At 43.1% G+C, this 23,663-nt stretch overlaps 1 long non-coding RNA gene across 2 annotated transcripts in view; it reads right to left on the bottom strand.

The window, feature by feature from the left end:
• Window positions 1-23,663, bottom strand: part of LOC121086093 — a 67,216-nt gene that overhangs the window by 32,970 nt on the left and 10,583 nt on the right. The window contains exons 2-4 of one of the 2 annotated variants that reach the window (XR_005827280.1): window positions 22,192-22,332; window positions 11,219-11,376; window positions 4,716-4,867 (exon numbers count right to left, since the gene is read on the bottom strand). This is a non-coding gene — a long non-coding RNA (uncharacterized LOC121086093). Of the gene's footprint in view, window positions 1-4,715; window positions 4,868-11,218; window positions 11,377-22,191; window positions 22,487-23,663 lie in introns of those variants that run through there. The other variant, XR_005827281.1, reaches the window with a different exon arrangement.

Below are 23,663 nucleotides of genomic sequence, written 5' to 3'. Positions count from 1 at the left end.
ACATTAGATTGAAAAACAATTATTTCCTTTGCTTTTGGGCATACAGCACATTATTACCTAGACTCGCTTATTGTTTCTAATAATGCCTTCTGAATTTTCATGTGTTTTTCACTTCTCATAAATGCCTATAACGAGAGACAGGAAATGTGAAAAATATTTCACTATATTACTGTTATTTTGTTCTTTTCTTTCTGCTGCCTCATTAGGCCAGTTGTCAAAAATCACATAGCAGAGAGCAGAGGTTTCTATTTTTAGTGATCGATGATGGGCAAGTGGGGTCTTTCAAAACTACAGTGCCTGCCCAACACAGCATGCTTTGGTGTGAAGGGGGGGTTTTACATGGATTAATGGTAAAAGAAATGTTCATGTGTTAGTCACAAGATCCCACAAAGCTCACATCAAGAACCATGCATGCCGAACTCACTGCCATGGCTACATATCAGTTAACTATTTTAGCTGGTCTCAGGCAATGGTCTTGTTGTGTTCCTGCTGTGTGCATACAGCATTGCTGCTGCGGCTCTACGCAAGGGTGTGAAAACTGGTTCTCCACACACACTCCAAAGTTTTACCAAGAATCCTGAAATCTGTATCTCCAGTGACACAAGGCCATCATCTCAGCAGCACGCCTTATCTAAAGGTGCATTTGCTTCGCCCCAGGTTAACACGACGGTTATAGCAAGGTGGGTGCTGGGACAGCCATGAAGGGGCTGTGCTCACTGTCTGGCCCAGGGATGCCCAAGGGCTATTAGCCTTGCCGAAAGAAGGGTGGCCACTGCCAATAATTCCCCCAAAAAAATACATTCGCATTCATGTTCAGAATTCCTAAGGACTGAGTTTGAAATGCAAAGAGAGCCCTGCAAAGACATTCATTAAGTAAGGGCAGAACGATCCTCAAAAGCGATAGTTGAGCCTGAGACGCAAGTTTTGCATGGAAACAGGACCGTTTTTACAAAGTCTCTTTGGACTTGTGCAAGCATCATGGCAACCTTCTAACTGGATACCCAAGGAGAGAAAAACCTCTCAGAGCTGCTCTGTAGCGTAGGTATACTCTCTTAATAGCACAGCGGCACTTAAGAAAACCGGTCCTTGGACCACTCTTGCCAGCCCCCAGGTTTCCCAGCACATCTCTCAGCAGTGTCTAGCAGGGGCCCATCCCCACTCACGGTCTGGGGTGGTTTGTGAGCCGTTAGTGCAGGTCAGCAGGAGAAACCCAAGTCTTCCAGTAAGTAGCATTAGGGGAAAAGTCTCTGAAGTGCTGTCTCTGAAATCGACAGTGTCCCAGACAGTTTTTAACAGTATTAAGTGACTTTATAGTTATTATTTATTCATTTCCTTCTTGTTACAGGCAGCATCTCTCAAGAATAAGTATTCACCTATCTATATATGTATGTGGTTTTTCATCCTTTTTGTTTTTCATTTTCTTTGTCCTTTGCTTCATTTGCTTTACCAACATCCTTTTTTTTTCTTCCCCTCCCTTCTGTTTTACTGTTGTCCTTGATGATATTTTTCCCCTACATTTTTTAGTCTTATTTTAGCTTGTTCTCTACTTCTGGCTTCATTCCTATCCCTGCTTGTCATTAGAATGTCCAGCAATTGAATAGTTAACATTGGCAGAGAGACAGACAGACAGACGGGCATAACCACCACAGGGCTTCTAAGGTAATACCCTGCTATCATTGAAAAGTCTGAGGGGAACTGGGCCCCTAGGAGCTAATAATTAGGGCTACTTGCAGATTCAGGAAAATAATCTTAAATTGGTTGCACTTCTTTCAAAGTATGTTGCAGCCATGAGGGCCAGAAATGTAATGTTATTTGTTAAAAAAAAAAAAAAAAAAAAAAAAAAAAAAAAAAAAAAAAACACCAACATATTCTTTAAAGTAAGAGTACGTTGTTTAGGGCAGATAGATGTGTAGGCTGGGCTGTATAACACAGGCTGGTGCCAGCCTCCTGCTGAGAAAGGAATGGCAAAACCCTGTAACAAAGGGATGAACCCCCCCGAAGACTGAAGTGGCCCAGTGCTGGTCAATACACAGGGTATGCCCTTAAGAGGGGATATTGCCTGCAGCTGCTGTGCACCTGAGGTCTGGGCAGCGTGCAACAGAGGTGTGAGCACGAGGATGCATGCCCTCAACCTGCCCTGACCATGGTTTGAACAAACAGGAACCAGGAATGTACAGAGGACTCACCTGTAGCAGCCCTGAGGCTGCAGGGTGTTCTCTGTTGTTACCTGCCAAAGATCACTGATTTTTGGCTACAGTTGTTGCTGTTTAATCTTCTGCTAGCATGTAAATATCCCAGATATTTACATGACTTTTAGTCTAAAACAGGGGTCTCAAGCAAGTTCTTAGTGGTCCCCGGCTCCATTGTGCTTGTTTGGGAGGGGAACCAGTGTCTGCAACACCTAGAGGTTCATAAATCCACTTTATTTCCAGATTATTGACCTGATATTTCACCTCTGCAACTTCCAAAAAAGCCTTTCATGCAGTGGTGAAACATAGTGACCCAGAGGTGGGAATCTGGAGCTCTTGTTGCCCTCAGCATCTCTCTCCCACCCAGGGAGAACCGCAGTCTGTGGGTCAATCAATCCAGCACTTTGCACAGACAGGGATGTGTCCCCGAGGGCTAAAAGGGTTGACAGGACAGTGCTAAAGGCATTTCTGCAAGAGTAGTTACTACTTGGGTCTTTTGGAAACCACAATGTACAGATAAATCAATCACAGACTAACCACAGCTGGCAGTAGCTACATTCACACCTCATGAACAGAAGCGAATTGTCTTCTTGTTTGGTAATTCAGTTGTTTAGTCCCAGGATCAGTTTGCCAGTTTGAATCAGAGCAGATTTCTGTATCTCAGCACTGCACGTCACAGCTCGAGTGAAACAAATGCTCCAGTCTTCTTTGAACTTCTGAGTATTTTGACCTTCAGAACTTGTACCATGAATTTTTCAATTAACTAGCTCATAATTAAATCAACTGATTAAATAAAGAAGTTTTAGTTGATAAAGTACCGTTATGCATTCAGATGGCACAGGAGCTTTAATGATATGTAGATTGTCCCTAAGAACAGCTCAGAAACGGACTCCATCCTCCTACATAGCTTCACAGGTCCCTCCCTGCCCTGCAGCCCCCTTGCTGCCCAGGCAGCCCACCCAAGGAGGCACGGTGGCCCTGGAGACAAGGATTCAAGACACTTTTCCTCTGGCCATGGCTTCCTGAGCACTGGCAATGTCTACTGCTGTTTTGTGCCTCCATCGCGTGCTCCAAAATGAAGCTGTGATGCCACCTCTGCTATGGGGTGCTCCAAGAGGACTATGATCTAACTCATCCTTGAGACTCAGCCTCGCAGCACAAAGGTATATTCAAACAGTGGCTCTGAAGTTAGGAACGGAGGTGTTGTCATCAGGTATTTTTCAGGGAAGGGCACGTGTGAGAAAAGCTGGATAAAAACAGGAGGCAAAGGCAAAAATGGACATTGCTCAAGCAAGTACTGGGAGACGTAGCATTAACAAAAGCAGAGATTTTTTTGGCTGAAAGCTGGCTGAAGCAAACTTGCAGTTGAGAATGAATCACAGAATCACAGAATCATTTAGGTTGGAAAAGACCTTTAAGATCAAGTCCAGCTGTTAACCTAACACTGCCAAGTCCACCACTAAACCAAATCCCTGAGTGCCACACCTACACCTCTTAAATACCTCCACGGATTGACCCAGCCACTTTCCTGGGCAGCCTGTTCCAACGCTTGATAACACTTTCGGTGAAGAAGTCTTTCACATCCAACCTAAACCTCCCACGACACAACTTGAGGCTGTTTCCTCTTGTCCTGTCTCTTGTTCCTTGGGAGAACAGACTGACACCCACCTCGCTACAACCTCCTCTCAGGTGGCTGTAGAGAGTGATAAGGTCCCCCCTGAGCCTCCTGTTCTCCAGGCTAAACACCCCCAGTTTCCTCAGCTGCTCCTCATACGACTTGTGCTCCAGACCCGTCACCAGCTTTGCAGTCCTGCTCTGGACATGCTCCAGCACCTCGATGTCCCTCTTGTAGTGAGGGGCCCAAACCTGAACATATTACAAGGGGTGCAGCCTCACCAGTGCTGGGTACAGGGGGACCATCACTCCCCTAGTCCTGCTGGCCACACTGTTTTGGATACAAGCCAGGATGCTGTTGGCCTCCTTGGCCACCTGGGCACACAGCTGGCTCATGTTCAGCTGGTTGTTGACCAACAACACCCCCAGGTCCTTTTCTGATGGGCAGCTTCCCAGCCACTCTGCTCCCAGCCTGTAGCATTGTGTGGGGCTGTTGTGACCCCGGTGCAGGACCTGGCACTCAGATGCCCTCTCCTGTTGTTTGATTTGGCTTTTGAGCGAGATGCTGGTTTCTGTGCCAGTAGATGGCTTGCCTAAAATATTACGTTTCCTGTGAATTTTTCCCTCTAATGGCAGCACCCTCCAGAGTTCTCAGTCTTGGCTCACCACGAGGCCCAGAGACCAAGACACTGGGTGACAACCTACCATGTGAATGTTGCAGGTATCTCAAGGCCATCCTTGTCCTTGCTTGAGCAAAAAGAGCTTTCCATTGCTTCATGAACTTCACCTGGCTTTGGATCATTACCAGACTGCACCAGGAAAAGCTCCTTGACTTGGAGGTGTCATTTGGCATATCTTTCCCCATCCCTTAAAGGTGAGCACCGTGACAAAATGCAACAACAAAAAACTTACTTCTCAGAGGACGGAAACAAAGCACCCAGGACTTTTCTAAAAGCTCTTTAGGCCACTTCCTCAATGCAAATCTCTCTTCCAAATGTGGGACTTGATATGTCACATGAAGCCATATCTGCTGCTCAGAGTCTAAATTTAGACTCTTTTAAGAACTGAAACGATACCAGAGGAAAAATGTTTAACAATGGTCTTTATTTAATTTGACATATCCCTCTTCAAATACTTCCCTTGCAAAATCCTTTTGTGTTCTTTTAAGTAGGACAGTTTCTTTTCTTTGTGTAATTCAAGTGTGGCATAAAGTGGGAGCTACCCATTCAAAAACACACACATGCACAAGTAAAAAGATAAATCTAAAAACCCAAAACTGCTTAATGTTGCAAATAGGGAGTAAGAGGGAGAAGGGAAGAAGAAAAAATGCTAGAAAGAATAAAGAAAATTAAAGAAAAAAGTTGTGCAACATTTTGCTGATTCTTCGCAGGCTAGGATGCATGTAACATTTATCACAGTCAATATTTTGACACTGTCACTTTAATATCTCACTATCGAAACAACCTGAAAAGTGGTACTGTCATATTAATAAAAGTTATTATTACTATTATGTTCCACAGATCAGTTCCCTTACATTCATGCTTTCTGTCAGTATTTGTTCTGTGTTTTGTTTCACTTTCATGGCAGCACATGAATGGGAGCAGGATTCACTGCTACTCCTACCCAAAGTCATAACCGCATGTTTCAGATGTGAGAACTATCTCCTGTATGATGGACTGCAGTGATGCAGACAACAGATAACAGGACCAGAGGAATCAGAACCAGGCTTCACAGAATCAAGCAAATACGTTTAATAACAGAGAGGAATCCAAATCTATAAAATAATTCATACTCTGAAACAGCACTAAGCGGAAAGTTTTAAAAACATTTTCAAGGTGTATTACTAGATCTTTAATTCCTGAACTGTGCATATAACACATTTGTTTGATTTATTGTCTAAAGTAAACTTTTACTACTTTTTATGCCTGCTAGCACAGAAACAATTAACAAAACAAAGGGAGAGTGTATGAGACTACCACCCACAGCCCACTCATCAACACAGCTCCTAAGTGCACTCCTAACTGCATAGTCCAGTTTTGCCCTTAGCTTCACAACTGCAGCCCCACTGTCAGATGTCTCCTGGTGGTTGGAAAGGGGATGCTGGTTAGGTCTGTGTTAGGAGGCAGAGAATGTACATGTGATTTTCCAAAATCCAAGCAGCAGGTATTGTGATATTGAGCTGTAAGTGGATTTCAGAAGGGTACTTAAGTGCTGGAGACAAGAGGTCAGGTTCCAACTGCTGAGCAAGATACTCAGAGGGCAGTTCATTAGGTGATGGTGCATGTGGAAGGTGCAACCATAGAAGAAACAGAGGAAAAGATCAGCTAATAGAGAAGCAAAAAGAGGCATAGGTTTGCTTCACTGGAAAAAAAGGAGAGGCATGAACAGACAAATTATGAGAGAAGAAAGAGATTCAGACCAAGCAGAAGAGAAGAGAAAGAACAAGCAAGTTGCATGAAAAGAGACAAGCCAGAGGACTCTGTAGGCATTTTTGCTCACATTAAGAAGAGGAAGGTCTTTGTGACCAGTGACTTCTACTAAGAGTAATTGGGAAAACTCTTGTTAAAGTCAGATTTAGGCAAGAGAATGAGTACTGGCAGCTAGGAGCAAGGATGTGCTGTAGTGCTGGAAAAGATCCTGATCAGAAAGAAAGAAAATCCACTGGCTGTCCTTCATAGTGGGCCAGATGACACTGCCATAGTCACAGTAGAGGTGATCAGGGATAGCTGCCAGGTGAAAATGCAGAAGTGAACGAAGTTAGAGGTGCCCTTCAGTAGGCAAAGAGCAAAGGCCTAACCCAAGATGTAGGATAAGCTTATGGCTCATGGGCCAGTGCTATGGATGGGGTTCTGGGATGTGTGACACCCAAAAAGTGGCTCACAGAGTGAGGACTGGACTACCCTTGGGAATCAGCCCCACGCAGATAACTCCTAGGATTGCTGTTGCATGACTGATATGAGCTTGAAACTAGAAACAGAGGAGAGAGGGTTGGGAGACTCACTTAATCTCCATGCCTGATTCTAACACAAGGAAAAAAAGTAAATCAGATAAATGAGATTATTGCAATGGGTAATAGGACACAGAAGAAGCAAGGAATAGGCAGCAAGAGAATACGGGAATAATATTGAAGAGAGGAATAAATGTTTGTGTGATACATTTAATGAAATTTGCTATTTAAAACTGGATTAAAACAGAGAAAATCATGAGAAATGCTGTGCATTAAGACCAGCTACATATAGGAAGTAGAATCTCTGGTGCAGAACAAAAGAAAAGGATATTACAAGAACAATAGAAACACATTGGAATAGTAATCTTGCCTCAAACATAGGCATTGAAAGACATGCATTACTTAAAAAAGAAGAAAAGGTAAAAGGCGGTGAGGTAGCAATTCTCATTAACTGATGAAGTAGACTGAAAAGAAATAAGAATTGATTGCTTCAGTAAAACCCAGAAACAGGCTAAGTCAAAAATCACTTTTGGAAAGCCTGAAAAAGAGGGTCTACGGGAATTAAAATAGGGTCTGCCACTTGCTTTGGTGGTTGGATTTTGTTATGGCTGGAAGTCGCCATCTTACCACAAGAAACTAAGGGAACACATCATTAGAAGACTTTCAAATTCACCATGCAGTAAGCAATGCTTCCATATACAGAAGGTCAAACTATCTTTGCATGAAAGGGACAAATTTCTACTGCAAGTCATCCCACGCTCTAGAGCAACATTAGACATAGTTCTGGTAAGTAACAAAACACTTCAAGGTAACTGCTTGTAGCATAGAAGTTTGGTCTAAATGACCATGAGCTGATTCAATTTTAAATAAGCAGGAAAAAAACAGGCCTAGACCCATGATCTGTGAGTTTGATCTTGAAATGTCCAGCAAGCCAGAAAATACTATCTTAAGACCTCTAGGATCTGAATGTAGCAGGGGCTTGACCTCAAGGATACAAAAACTGTTACGCACCCCCATCCCAACTTTCCTACATACAACAAAGGGGAAAAATCATCATGGAGTAGGACAAACACCCCTCACAAAAAGAGATGAGGAAAGAGCTGACATAGACCAAAAGAAAGAGCTGATCAGCAAAGAAAAACTTGAGGTCAAGAAGCGCGAGACTGAACTACGACTGGGTGAGACAGGCTGTGGGAGACCCTGCCGAAGAAACACACAGCAAGCGTGCATCAAAATAAGTAAACTGACGGGCAAACAAATACAAACGTTGCTGTTGGGGCATTTTCCGCTGACCCTCTGTTCCAGCTATCCCAGCCTAACTCTGTTTTTTCCAAGATCTGCTCAGCAAAAAGCAGCATCTCCACTTCCAAGACTGGCCAGAGTTGGTTTATGCTGGAAAGATCTGTGCAGTCTATGAGCCTGCCTTGTCCCATGTCACTGCAAAGGAGTTAAGCCAATCTGGTTTGCTTTGCATGGCACTGGATGTGAGGAAGTGCAGACGGCTTAGTTCCATGAGGAAGTGCAGACGGCTTAGTTCCATGAGGAAGTGCAGACGGCTTCATTGCGTGTCTCCATTCTGAGCATTTACTTATCCAGATGTATCAACAGCACCATAAATCATCTCACCATACCACACTACTTTTGACTAGAGGAACTGGGTAAGGGGAGCCAGCCCCACCTTTGAGCTTTTAGTTATAATTCATAGCGGCTGTCAGATGGCCGTTTGGAGAGAGCAGAGTGAGCAGAAATGGGTGAGGAGGAAACCACAGATGAGGAAAGGGTGAAGAACTTTAGATATTGATTAGCCCAGCATATAAGTGAACCTCGTGCTTGGGAAAAGTTATGAGCTTGAAGCTGGCCTTTGCAGAACAAACGCTATGCAAATAGGAACAGACAGACAAACTTCCCACAATGCAGCCCCAATGCTGTGCTGCATTTGTATCGTGACTAGCGCAAGGAGATATTGAGCTTTGACTCAGGTTTCTGGATGTGACGGTACCAACTACAAAAATAAAAAGAGCACAGACTTGGGCCTCAACTACTGTTGACACTCAGCACAGCCATGTGTAACAGCGGGTACCTGTATCGCTGTGGCAGACGGGAATGCCTTCAGGCTTTCTCCTGCAAGGTGACTGAGACCTGGCATATCATGCCATACACCGTGAACTTGGGCAGTTACAGGCAAAGCCTTCTGAGCACAGTGACTGGGCTATGGTGACTGTCTTTACTTCATCAGGTGCCCCTGGGAACACTGAACCCATGGTCAAGTGCAAGAATCCATTGGATGCCTGGCTGCAGCCCGGGCCAGCCCAGTCTAACCATAGCTCCTGTCACTGTGCGGTACCTGGTCTGGCTTGGAAGCATCGCAGGTGACCTGAAAAGCCCAAGTCAGTTTTTCGTGATAAACCTACTGAGGGGCTGGGGTTGGTAAAGGCATGACAAAGCAGCATGCCCACCTAGCATGGTGGGCAGGTATTCCCCAGACAGCATTCCAGCACCTGGGCTTAGAGTATCACTGTGACCACACTGGAAAGCAAATTATGTGGACAGCAGTGACCTGCACCGTTCATTCAAGGCATGGGGGTCCTTTGCAAGCCTTCACCAGTCCGTTGATATCTTCAGTGCTACCTCCTAGTGTCACTGGGATTTTCCCAGCCCAGTTGTTCCTCCTACCAGTACTACAAATGCACTGGAAATGGCTGCCCGTTGTGTCACCTCAACACACCACAGCATGCAACCAAGGTTCCCAATAACATCTCCCTAGAGAACCCAGAATTTCTTTTTTTAGGGTTACAGAAACTTTTAAAAACATTGGATCTCACATAGGGCATACACCTCCACCAGTATGAAAATAACACATGTGGCTCTGCTCCTTCAGGGGACGACTTCGTGGATCAGATGAATGATGAATTACCCTGTCAGTCAGAGCTCTTCGTTTCAGGGAGATAAAAAGCATGTGCCTGAATAGAAGCTACTATTCACACATCCACACGGATGGATGTGACAGGTTGCTTCTGTGGCACCCAGTCCTGGGAGCTGCCCCTTAGATTTGGCATGGGATTCTGTGAAGAGCTGCAAAATGGTGGCCAGAGCTAAAGTTTGGGCTTCTGGGCATCACCAGACTATAAAAAACACCGCAAAGGCTGCGGGGTGAGGACAGCATGGAGCTGTTTCCATCTCTAAAGCCAGTAGCTCACACACAGTGGCTGCTACAGGCTGCAGCATTGCTTTGGCCAGGGCAGGGCTCTGGGCCTTGTGCTTGGCAGATCCACCTGAGCTTGGAGCGGGTGGACCGAGTCAGCAAAAAGCTGCAGCCAGACCAAGACAGACCTCCCCGAAAATTATAAATACATCTATAAAGGTGACATGAGGAAACAAATGACCAGGGAAAATTCGCAGGCTGGGGAGCAGCCCTGCCCTACAGATGTCTTCATGGAGCCCATTTTTACACTTCTCACAACTAGATCCTTACCAAAGGAGGAAAATGTGGTTCTTGATGTGCAATCAGTGCCAGCTCTTTACTGGATTTACTTCCATCCTCATGGCACTAACTTGCTAGCCCCATAAATGTTTTCTTCAAGAGTTATAAAAGAAATTGTTGTAGAGCTCTGCTGGCTGTACCCAGTTAAATGATGATTGCTATTTACAGGGCCTTTCTAATGAGGGATGATCTAGAAAGACTTTAACCTTCTCATCATCATGATATAATAGCCATAAGGGCTGTGAGCGTTGTACAGCCAGGTTGGTCCACTGCCAGTGAATCTGAAATGTACTTACAGCACGTGGGTGCCTATGTTAACCGGTTTGGAGCGTAAAGAAAACCTGCATAAGTCCTACTTTATTTTTTACTGTACTGCCTAATAGATGCTCCGTCAAGTTATACATTTCTTGCTGTGACAAATTATTCTTCTTCTCCTGACAGGACCTCCAGCTGAGTCCGCTGTGCTCAATTAGGAGAAAATGCATATTTTAATCCGCCCCATGGTGTAGTAACATTTCACTCTGTGGCCTTGGCAAAGGCGCCATTTAACTATTTCTGCAGTGGTTTCACATGCAGCACATTATTCTAATGTCAGCAGCATTTCCGTCTGTTCTAGTTTCCCTGGCAGTACTCCCCTAGGCATTGGGATGTGGACAATTAAAGCCCACTTTATCATTTTGGAACCAATGATTTCCTTCCCCTGATACAGTTCATCACTACACAGCAGCTGCTCTTACCGTCACAACCATCTTTGCTTTTCCAGGCCACCACAGCCTCCCGGTAAGCTGTTATGACCACTTGCCACTGATGGACTGGCAAAAGGTGCTCCTACACCCCACCTAAAACAACGCATCAGGTCCCCGTCCTCCTCAGTAGTTATGACCAGCTCCAGATCCCACCCCCCATCACCCCCACCCCCGGCATCTACAGCAATGAACAGAGATCACCTCAAAACCACATAGCCTGTGTTATATGGATAAAAGTTACCTCTTTCCAATAAATCACCAGGACTTCCATGAAATGTCTTCTAATGCTGTAGTAGCACTTGAAAACTACCCACGCGTGACTCAGCAGTCATGGAGAGCTGATGAGATGAGAACCCACACGACGTTACTTTTATGGTGCAATATGGCTCTCTCTCTTCACTGTTTGCAGGGAAAACAAACAATTAAGAGTTATTTGTGGGGAAAAAAACAGTCCAGTGAGAGGAATAAACTGCACTAAAAAAAAGGAAAAGTGGAAGATTCTTTACAGGATATCAGGATCTCTGTGGAAATACTCAGTCGTGCTGGTACATTCAGGATGGAGCCTACCCAGAGGGATAGCACTACTCTTTTTGACTGCCTCCAGGCTGGTTTTGGCTGACTGAGTCTCAGAAATACTTCCAGAGAAATTTTTAATTTCAAGTCCCAATTTTTAGTCTTCTGGCTTTTTGCAGAGGATCTTCTCACATGTTGTTTTGCTTACCTGTAGTCAGAGGTCCAATCATTCAAAAACCTTGTTTGCCCAAAACAAACTCATGGTCCCCAACGTATTCAGTAGCCTGGGAATCTCATTAATTAACTGAAACCATGGTTAGCTGAATTAATTCAATGTCTTTGACTCAACTTGGATAACAAACGTCTGACTGCATTTCTTTTGTGTGAAATGCGCTCTCTGGTACTACTTACCCTGTTGAAAATACATCTTGCCTTTTAATCAGCACAAAGCAAAACAAAGATAAGCCTGCTGAAAAGGGCTTTGAAAAGCAGTTGAAGTAGCAGAGGAATTATGTGCAAGTCTGTAGAGTATATTTATGCTTATAAAACATCATATAAAATTTTAATTGGTACCCATGAAAGCACCAGCAGCTGGGTTGAGAGGGTTCTCCATGGAACGGTTCAGCGAGGCAGCAATAGAACAAATGTTTGCCTTTTCAGTACACTCAAAGCTTGTCTTGAAACACCACTGCTGAGTGGTCAAGCATAGTTGGTCCTTAAACTTCTCCAACGTGGCCAGCCAAGGCTGGCCAAGGAAAGGGATCAGTGAGGAATCTGATCAAACACCTCAAGTTAAAGGTTCAAGGCTTTGTGTTGGCAAAGGCAGCCCAAGCAAGCAAATCGAGCCATCCTGAGATTAGGATTGCTGTACTTAAAGATTTTAAGAAGTGGTCACCTCTCACACTGCACTGCAATACATCTGCAAGTCAACAGACTCATCTGCTGTAGCCCTGATGGGTCTGGTACCTAGTAGGGCATCTAGTCTGTTACAACCAGATAGGTGATCCCAGGACTTCTGAGGAAAATCCAGTGGCAATCCGGAGAGCTCTGGGACATATCAGCTTCCTGGTTAGCAACAGGTCCGCTACCTTAGGTATGAAAGCAGAGATAGGTACCCAACAACAACAGGGGCTTTCATTAATAACACCTCATTTCCGTGGGTGAGCACCGGCGCTTCACGTGGTTTGAGCTGCTCATGCACCGCCGTCGTCTGATGCGGTGGGTGCGCTGCACAGACTTTGCTACTGGAGAGCTAGCTCAAACATGAACTCCTTTGAGCTAGTTGCTGCTTTTTATTGTAGATCTGTGCTGGATTTGAAACAGTGCCTTAGCAATAAAAAGCTCCCCAGGACATATGGGAATATCTCATTAGCAAAATTACTTTTTTCCAAGAGTGGTTTTTGTGTAAACATAAAGCCCTTCATTTACAATGAGAGCATTTCAGCAGCCATCTCTTCCTCCTATTTTCATGCAATATGCCAAGGACATATATTCTTTTCTTGTAATCCTATGGAAAGGAGCAAGATCCTTCAGGAGCTGGCTGATGAAGTACACGTTTCAGGCAATGATAAGTACAAATGCAAATGTAATCTGGGTGTGACTTTTCATTTAGGTGTTTTCCTATTGCTTAGCTTCTTCATCTTATTCAGTTAGACTAATCCTAGCGCTGTCGTTGCAAGGTCTTACTGGATTGTGGTAGTGCATGTGGCTCACTTTACAGAAAAGAGTGGAGGAGAGATGTTCATAGGACTTCTTTGAAGCAGGTACAACACCCCTCAACCCCTCACTGACCACAGACACTCAGAGGGACTGGTTGCCCCTCCAGCAATTTCAGTCAATTGTTAATCAGATGGGAAATAAGCAATACTTAATGTATTCTTGTTGTGTCTCTCTCTTTTTTTTTTTTTTTTTTTTTTTTTTCCCCCCCAATTAAGGAACCAGGAATTCAGTTGGGGAAACAATGACATATTTACGAAAAAACCTTTCAAACAACTTCTGGGGTGAGACTTAAATAACTTTGACTTGTTTTCACAAGCACAAAATAAGCAAGTCTGGGAGACTGTCACCAGGCCTTGAAAGAAGAATGAAGGAAAAGGACTGGATAAGGCAGGAGAAATGGGATGTGCAGCATTTCACCCCTCCACACTATGAAAATAGCATAAAGGGGTTTAATAGAGACCGTAGGTCTTGTGCAATTCACAGAAATTTGCTGTAGGACAGTGTGGTCACCTGGCCATGGGAGAGGACTTCCTTCTGAGCATCACTGTCTTGGGGACAGAAATAAACTGATGGTTAACCTTCGTGCCACCATTTCTATCATAACTTTGGCATATGGTTGACAAAGCAGGTCACGTTAAAAACCTGCAGATAACAAAACAAGTTCTGAGGTCCAAAATGACACATGAGTCCAACCAGTGCCAGAGTTGAAGGCGAAACCCAGCACTCCCAAGTCCCAGTCCAGCACCCTGTCAGAGCTTGTTTTCTCCAAGCTTTCTTACCTATCCCTGGATGTGACAGCAGCATATTTGCATGCTGCCTCCACTCTAGTGAGACTCACCTTCAGGAAAAGGATACCAGCTAATTATAAGCAAGCTCTCTGATGATCAGTTCATTTGCAATTCCTTGCAAGCACGGTTTTGGGATTGTATAATACAAGGCATAATACCGGCCACTCCAACAAGACAAATCATGAGAGATGTGCAAATGGACAGATGAGCATTTGTCCTTGAGGGAGGACGTTTAGCATACCTAGAAACACAACCATTTTTAAAATTAATTAATCCCCTTAAGGAATTGTGAGTGATGGATTAGAGACCTTAACTGGGGAAGCAGTCTGTGACACAGTGTATGTTTGAGGAGGCACTGAAAAAGGACATGAGTTCGCAGTCTCACGTGCTTAAGCAAAACCATCAGCCTCAGAGTGGAACATATTTATTGGCTGGAGACGGAGAGGCTCAGGGGGACCCTCGGAGCCACATGCAAGCAGAGGAGAATCTGCAGCACCTACTGCTGTCCAGTCAGCTAGCTCTGAGAGCAGCTGTGCGAGAAGAGGAGGGGGAAAGCTTAACATAGCATCACCAGGGAGGAATACAGCATGCAATGACATTTTTAAAACATATTCTTGACTCTGAGAAATGTCTACATAAGCAGGGTAGCAGACGATACGTAGATTTCTTATTTTAATGGAACAGAACAGCAGGACATTGCTTCAGATGTGCTTCCTTACTAAATCTGCTTCTTCGTTTTTGAGTCTGAGTCATCTCTATCTTAGTATGCAATGCGTTCCACCAAGTAATGAGATTTCTTTGAGTTTCCACTGTATTAGATTTCTCTACACATCAAATATTTAATAAGAATTAGCATTCAGCCATCCTCCCTCCTCCCCTGCACAATAATATTAACTTCTACTGAGACACCAACATTTTGCTATTCACAGTGCTACTTGGAAGTGTAAGTGAAAAAGCCCTGTATATTTTTCCAAGGGACTTGCTGTGGCCCTGTAAGAAAAAGAATGACCAAGAGAGAAAGACGCAGTAAACTGAAGGTGTGAAAAGAGACTTCTCATTAGCCTGTGTGTCAGTTACAGTATCTGAGGAACAATTTCATAGCAATAGCATATTTATTTGATGTGGCACAGATATCTGGGCTTGCTGTTACGGATGGCATTTGCTCTTAATGCTTAAAGTACCTCTTTAACAAAATGGCACTCCATAAAAATTTAGTGTGTTCCTACTGTAATTAAAAAGCCCTAGTCATTTTTGCATTTATGATATAAACTATAATAGCTGTAAAATCCTGCAATTAATTTGCGCCAACATTTCATACTTGAGAAATTCTCATTACAAATTTCATTACTTATTCACTTATCTGTAATTTGTCCTATATAACCTAAAGAATATTAACAAATTTAGAGTCACTTTTGCTCTATTAAAAGCTAAATAGAAAAGCCTTTCACCTAGCAAGCCAATCGTGATAACATTCTCAAGCCTGCTGCAAAATGGTGGTCGGCTACGGTCAGGGTATACAAGAAGAGATATAATGAAGCACAAGCCATAAACGACATGCAAAGCCCTTTGGACGCTGTGTGATGTATCCTGAGCTAATCCACTGCGCCCTCATTAGTTTAAAAGCATTACAAGGCTCGAGTGTCTTACACCGTGGCTGTGAATATGATGCACAGCTATCTAAGGGCAGGACTGGCAATAAAACAACAACGGAATAGTTATCTACCCCGCCAAGAGCGACGATGCAAAGTCCAAAAGACAGGGATTTCTGTTCCCCCTTCGCTCTTCAGTTTTCTTCCCTGCTGCTCACAGTCACCATTTTCACTCTGGATAACTGCAGGACTTTGAGGGCTGTAAAATCATGAGGAGCACTGACACAAAGCCCCAGTTTTCCTCCAAATAAGCGACAGCGCTACCAGAACAAGGCAAAAGAAAGGACTGGAGGGAGAGGGCTGCACACATGAGCCAGTGGAAGGGGTAGAGGAACTGCTGCTGCTCTGTAGTTTCTTCCAGCTGCCGAATTCTGACAGTGTGACAGCAAAAACACCCAACTGCTCTTGAAATTCTGACCATATCTTCTTCATGGCTTTGTCTTCTCTGTCACCTCCTCTGGGGACAGTGCCCCCACCCAACAGATGCTAGAACTCTGCTGGAAGGAGCTTAAGTAAAGAAAACCATCGTCTCCAAGACTGCTGACAACCCCCTGCTCCGTCCAAGTCCAGTTCAGCTCTGCCCAACCTCAGAACAGCATTCCTAAATATGTTCTTCATGAACTTTCACCCTCTCTGTTTATTTAAACTCATTTTTAGCTACAAGAGGATGCTTTACTCCTTCCCCGGTTCTTGGCTGTGCATTTGCAGGACAGTACCACTCACCTCACTCACTGTATTAACGGAATCCTCCTGCCAAGTCTTGCACATGATGGCAAAATCTAATGACAATAGAAGCCAGCAAGAAGCAAGCAGGAAAGACTGAAACCCTCTGGCAAAAGAAGGAACAAACACATTTTCTTCCTCACAGTGCAAAATCTAGAAGTGTAACTCCACCTCCAAAAGACAGCCCACCGGTAATACAGTAACACAAGCCCGGGGCATGCCCCCAGTATTTTCTGATATGGTAAGAAGAAATAAGTTACGATCTCCTAAAGCCTGGGTAGGCTGAAACAAGAGAAAACAAACTGGGATTCCATCGGCTTCATTCGACTGAGAACTCTCAGAAGCGTGCAAGTAAAGAATAAGATTTGATTCCAATGGGACAAATGAACTTTGGCTGACTTTGCAAACATTATGAGAGCTGTTATAACACATTACGCACATAAGAAGTATAATGGAAAACAAGTAACTTCACCTCCTGCAACACAACAAAGCCCAAACATACTGTACCAGGACAGTGCCACTGTTTCCCCAAAACCATATTCACAAGGAAGAGAGACTCAAATATGAGTATACGCATATGTACTATATAAAGACATATATATGTTCTCCCCTTCCCAACAATATATAACATCATATTGGCATTTTGCTAGCTTTTATATCACATTCATTTTATTTCTATCTGTAATTAACTTCTACAAAATTTAACTGTGAGGCAGGAAATTACTATTCCAGTATAAATAATCTTGCTTCTGAAAATGGCAGCTTTAACACAACCAACAATACAATTCATATGTGAAAGAAATTGGCATACTTATTAGTTCTGTGTGCTCCATCTTTTACAGAATATTATGGTGTAAATTGAAATTTTATATGATTTAATAAACTTATATGATAGCCAAGCACCCACATAACTGTAACAAACTGTACTCCTCTCTTAATCAGGGCTCTTGCTACATGCAGGGCTCTCTTTCATTATCGAAGCCTTAGCTTATGACAAACCAGACACTGTTACAGTACCTTCAGAAAAGTACATTTACAGCACCACAATCCTTCAAATATATAGCCCTTAATTCTGGAGGATAGTTGTTGTAAAGGGGAATATAGGATCTACCTTTCTTCCACCATGAATCAACTTTGTAAACAAGTTATCCAGCAGAATTTCCATTGTGCTGCATAATAAAACAGTGGCAACAAACAAATATATACACCTACAGACATATGTGGGGGTTTGTATCAAGCTGACAGACACTAAAATGGAATAACAGAAGAATTTGGGAGAGAGAAAGGTTTATTTGGCCTCCAAATCTCTGGTTAGTTCTACAGAGATAGTACCTAAGATTTAAAGTTTCTTTGTCTTCGGTGCACTAGAGTCAATATATGATGCCAGCTGTCACCTTTCAAAAAGTTGCTGGCCCACCTAGATAAATGGTCCTCTGTAGAAAGGGGAGTGATGCACAATGCTTCTGGTTTGATCTAAAAGCCTCTCCTTAATACGTGTAAATGCATTGCATATACTGAATATATATACCACTCGGCAGCTGCCTTAAGAGCAAAGATCATCAGCACTCTGACGCCGCAATTCTTTACATGCTGGGTGGCATCTCTTTACTTGCCAGGATTATGACGCCCTTGACATCCTTTCCTGTAGAATTAAAGGGTATCTGGTAATTAGGGTCAATGTTTACCCCAGTTATCTGCAAGGAAGTACAATGAAGGAATGATTCAGTCAGGCCACCACATTCCCTATGAGCCACCCTCAAGCATTTGCAAACAAGTCAAGGGAATGAAAGATGTTCTGTTGCTCCCTTTGCTGCACAGAATGCCAGCAAAGCTATAAACAGGGACTTTCAGAGGCACAGGAGTTGTCACTGGTTTTTGTTCTCTGCTTCTAAGTTTTAAACATGACCTTCCACCAGCAGCTTTTAATGTATTTTTGCACTCCAGAGTACAGCCCATTGCACCCAAATTAATGCCTGAAATACATTTTCAGTGTTTGCAATATTTTTAGAAATTATGTTTATGGAATACCCTTGGAAGAGAATTAACTTTTTATTCATAATACATAAGCTTTACATTTTTAATAACAGAATTAGACCTTCACTGATTTTATAACTATACTATTAGCCAACACACTCTGGTTTCAAATTAATTCGAAATAACTCACACAATGACTTTCTGCATTCAGAACTGGAGGAGCATGGAGTCTGAAGTAGGCAGAGTCTGTTAAATTAAGCAGTAATTGCAGCTACTGCTAATGAAAGCACAGAACAGTTTCCCTATTCCTTAGCACACACCCTGGATTTATTCTGAGACACCAGAATGGATGAGCTGCTGATCACCTTTTGCTAAAATCTGATTTCAGAAGTGGCACAAAGGTCTCTGAATAAACTGCATCTCTCAGTAAATTCTCCCTTAAATTTGCATCATGCAAAGAGGTTTGTTTAAAAGCATAATGATCATTTATATGTGCACCAGCATGGAGTCTATGCCACCTTCTCACTGAATACCTATATCGGATTTAGCACTTCCATCCTCAGTAGGGTCACATCCTACGTCCTACGGTGGCAGGAGATGCGAGATGGGCAAACACACGTGACTAGAGACCTCTGCAGATGTCAGGGACTCACTGCTCCAAGTGAAGGAAAGCTTCCCTTCAGGGACAGCATTTAAACATGTGTGGGAGCTTTCCTGAGGGAAGACTATAATGTTTGCCAACGCCTAACACAGCTAGGACCTAACCGGAGCTTTTTAGGTGCTGCTGTAATACGATTATTTATTACATAGGCCATATTAACCCATAGGGTATACTCATGCTGTACTTCACGACTGGTCAGAAACACACATGATTATGAAACAGAAAATATCTTTGGGAAACTAGTATTGTACTAAATATCTTAGCCACTGCGCTGGATCCTAACAGCATTTAGAGTGGTTAGATTCTCAAGACACAGGGTCTGCAAATAAAATGTTGTATTACCTTGGTGTGGAAAAAACTCATCTTACCCGTTCCTCCCAAACCCTCTAACGCCCTACATTTTCACAGGGCCTTATACCACAATACTGAACTCCATGAAACCGTTTATTTAAAGTGCTACTACTCCAAACTCAGTATCTGTGGTGATACACTCAAAATCCAACAGATCAGGTGAGGAATAAACTGGAGCTGCCTGTTTTGTCCACATGCTTCTGCGTCAGCTACTTTCTTTACTACAAATATTTCTGTGGCAGATTCAAACGGAGCAACACATGCTGAGAAAGGCAACTAGTTTCTGGTTAGAAACTGGCCAGTTTCTAACCGCGGAGGAGAAAAGGTTCTCTACTTTTGAGGACAGGTCCTCCTATGATAAACCTGTCAGAAGTGTTACCTAACATTGTTGTCTGCATCACAATCTGTTTCCCAGTAACACTGGGTCTGAGTAGCAGTAATAGAATTAATTATACTTCATTTTGCTGTCTTTAACAGTATTGACCAAATTTAAGAACAAATGAGAAGCGCTTATCAAGCTTGAAGAAAATAATCCATCAGTGGCACAATTTAAATTCTCTGCAGTTCTCTTATTAATCAAAGTAACACTTACTATCCTATCTCCACTTCCCATTAACAGTCATTAAGCACTGTTGCTGATTGAAGCAATTTCTTTAGGGATCTCAACCTCATTTTTAAGAGAACCTTCTCCAGTGGAAAACAATATCATACAGGAACAGCGACTTCAAGAGAGGAAGAAGGTTCTTCAATCATGTTCTGACCTTGACATTTCTCTGCAGCAAAAGTTCACCAAGTACACAACCAACACGCTCCAAACTTCTGCCACCTTTCTTCCAGCAGCACCAGTGCCCCCTTATTAACCAGAGAGGAAAACAGCACTTCAGAAGATGGTTATAGCCAGCAGGTTAAGTGTCTTTAACAATTGTACCAGCCTGCATCGGTGATTATTATTTATAGAGCCTTTCCATACACAGAGAACCAATAACAAACAAACAAAAAGAAATCGTAGGACAGCTCATTCCATCACCTCACTGTCAACTCTCGGAGAAATCCAAGCCATGATAAATCTTAAAGGTTATATGGTACAGAAAAGATTTCTGATGTTGACTTTTTCTGCCCATTATAAACAATGTCACAGTCTGATAGCTTTTGTTGCAATAAACCCAGTCCTCAGAGGAAGCCTACCACACGGATGTAACACAAAGGGGCAGGAAAAATCCTGGGCTGTAAGGACTGGGCTGCAGCAGCACAGAGCAATATGTGTGCAGGTCGTGGGTGCATTGTCTGAGCTCTGCGCTGTTGATCCCAGCCTCGTAGGTGGCACACAAAACCACCTGGGGTAACAAAAAGCACTTTACAATTTAGGGGGGTTGCCGTGACTCTCCGCAATCTCAAGGAGTTTGTTCTGTGGCTGGGGGTTCTTTGCAAAGCCTTTGGGCTTATTGATTTTACAAGTCTTTATCTTGTGCCATTGTCCCCTAACTCAGCATCTCGCAGAATATTTCACTTTTACTGCTTTGGACAGTTTTAAGGAAAATGCTTCTTTTCCTAAGTCAGGGATGATACTGGGAGGCTGAAGATATCAGAGCTACTAACTTATATTTGAGCAGCAGTAAAAATCCCAACTGATAACACATCACAACGATGCTTGTGTGCAAGGCAGATGCTCATCACATCACAATTCAGCTCAGCAAAAGGCGTATTTCAGAGCCTGACTGCATCTCAACTTTTCCACATCTCTCTCAGGGCAGGGCTTTTATTGACTGGCCATTTTTGTCAGGTACCCATCTGCCTCTTGGCCTTCAAACACAAATTTTTTCTCGCTGCTGTATAGCTGTGACCATATCAAACCTACTGTCAGCCTTATTCAACCCAAACCTCCAACATTCAAGAGCTCATAAGATCAATCATAAATGTTCACACTGTGAACTGTTTCCAAAGTTTGCCACCCATCATACTGAGTAACTGAGTTCACTTTATCGTTTCAGAGAAGAAAAATCCATCAGTGGTACTAAATATAGAGATATCACTTCTGCTTAAGAAGTACTTGACCTGCAAATTAGTGGGTGCCGGGGAATATTTTAGGGAAGTATCGCTGGATATCTGCACGGATCTCATTCTGTCAGTGTCTCAGCTGTCAAAAAGCAGGTTACTGGCCTTGATGGGTGTTGCCTCCATCCTAGTGCGGCTATTTCATACCCACTGCCACAGCCCCTCCCCGTCGGGGAAAAAGGGAAAAAAATAGGCAAGTCTGCTGTGTGCTCTGCCTGCTTACCACCTCCACTTGTGTTTATACTGGGTGAAAATACAGTACGACGTTGGAATTTGGTGGCCAGACCACGTGCTGATTTTCTTCTGTATATAAATGGTGCATTGAGCATCAGGTTGACAAAATACAGCTTAAAAATAAAGGGAAGCACAAAACATCACTTAACTTCTGTGCAGCTAACTCCACAATTCCAGACTCCACGATATGAAATGTTAGGCTAGCTTTTGGATCAATGTAATACCTACTCCCATTAAAGCACTTAAAAAGGAAAACGTCTTACAAAGTGTCCCATTAGCCTGACAAATTTACAACACTATGAATAGAAAACCAGAATACAGCATTGTGTTCAGGGAGCATGAATGGATTTCAGCTCTGTAGTGTTTCATCTGTAGGAAGAAGGTTAGATAGCCTATCACATACTTTCTCACTATTTATCAGCTCCACTTGCTACAGACACATGTATTAAAGTGAATTAACAATCAATTGTGGAGTGAATTATGGCAACTGTAGTGGGACTGAACAGAGGAACATGGGACCATAGCTTCCATCTCTGCATACGTCACTTACCATTAACGCTACAGATGAGGAGGAGGAGGAAAATCCTTTTCCATGTACTCGCACACACAGCACATCACCCCGGCAAAACGCACGGTGTAGGGTGGGAACGTTCAGCTCTGATGTTCAGTAGCTCCATGTGGAGGCATAAAGCTGTGCCAGTAGAAAATCTAAGAGCGAGCTCTATTCATGTACACGATTGACACAGTAAAATAATTTAAAACATAGGAAAAAACCCGATAGGAAGGCTCATTCTGTGCATAAAATCTTGCCTTCTCTTTCTCCTTCACGAGTTTAGCCCATCAGTTTAGTCCCATAAACCAGACAGAATACAAAGTCACTAATTGCAGCGCAGCTATAGAAATACAGAATACAAAGTCACTAATTGCAGCGCAGCTATAGAAATCATTTATGCGACAGCATCCATAGCTTCCTGTCATCTTTCTAGGGCACTTGGGCTGCGGTAACTATGTATTCTAGTAAGTTAACTCATTGCATTATATAGCCTGTTAGTCAAATGAACTGCTGGGAACAATCTGTTCCCAGTCAGGCCAGCAAAGGCTGTTTGTTTAACTACAACGATATTTTACAAAAAGTAAGCACATTCAATATCACAGTCATAGAGCTGTAGATATTTTTTGTCTTATTAAAATGGACAGATATATGACAGGACAAGGGGGAAAAGGCAATTTTTATTCTTACACTTTTAATTTTTAATGTGAGCACCCTATTACGATAAGTGCTTGAGCACATCTTACATAATAGAAAAATAACATATCTCTGCACAGAAACAAAAGTCATATAATGTTGAAGGTCACTTGCCTTACAACTTTACAAATAGTTCATTGACACAATGCAAGAGCGAGGCAAATAAATGTAATTAAAATATACTAAAAACAATAATAAAAACCACTGGGTTTTGTTTACACTGGAAGTGAGCAGGAACCATATTACCTCTGCAAACTATTTTCACTTAGCACAGTTCAGGCGGAATTATTGCCATGACCTTTTAAAAATGTAGAAGCGTGAATCGATAGCCTTTCAGAGGCACAACTGCAGAAGCAGAACAGGCCACGCTGTGGTGGTGTGTATTTCTGCATCAGAAGGCAGCTGAAACCTAATTATCATCAATCACATCAAGGTAAGTCAAGGCGGTGACAAGCACTTTGCAGGTGAGCGTAGGTGGGCATGTGCCTATGGGGATGCCTTTGTGCGCACAGGCACGTACCCACAGCTCTTCCGATGCCTGCGAGACGAGATTTAAAGGTGAGTTATAGGCAGTGTCACTCATTTACAATAACTAACACCAGCGTGTCAGAAACAGCAACCTGCAAATTATGTACGGGGGCTGGCAGGCTGCCACCCTCCCACAGACCTTGCAGCCACGAACCATGCCGGATTGTTGAGGTCATCATAAAGCTAACTTGGACTCTGGCCATCCGGTATTAAAAAATAACAGTTGGCCAATCAGCAACATTGCTCAA

Source organism: Falco naumanni, chromosome 4 (assembly GCF_017639655.2).
Source record: "Falco naumanni isolate bFalNau1 chromosome 4, bFalNau1.pat, whole genome shotgun sequence".
Classification (NCBI taxonomy): Eukaryota; Metazoa; Chordata; class Aves; order Falconiformes; family Falconidae; genus Falco; species Falco naumanni.
The sequence above is the reverse complement of the archived record's forward strand: the minus strand, read 5'-3'. Positions and strand labels throughout refer to the sequence as shown.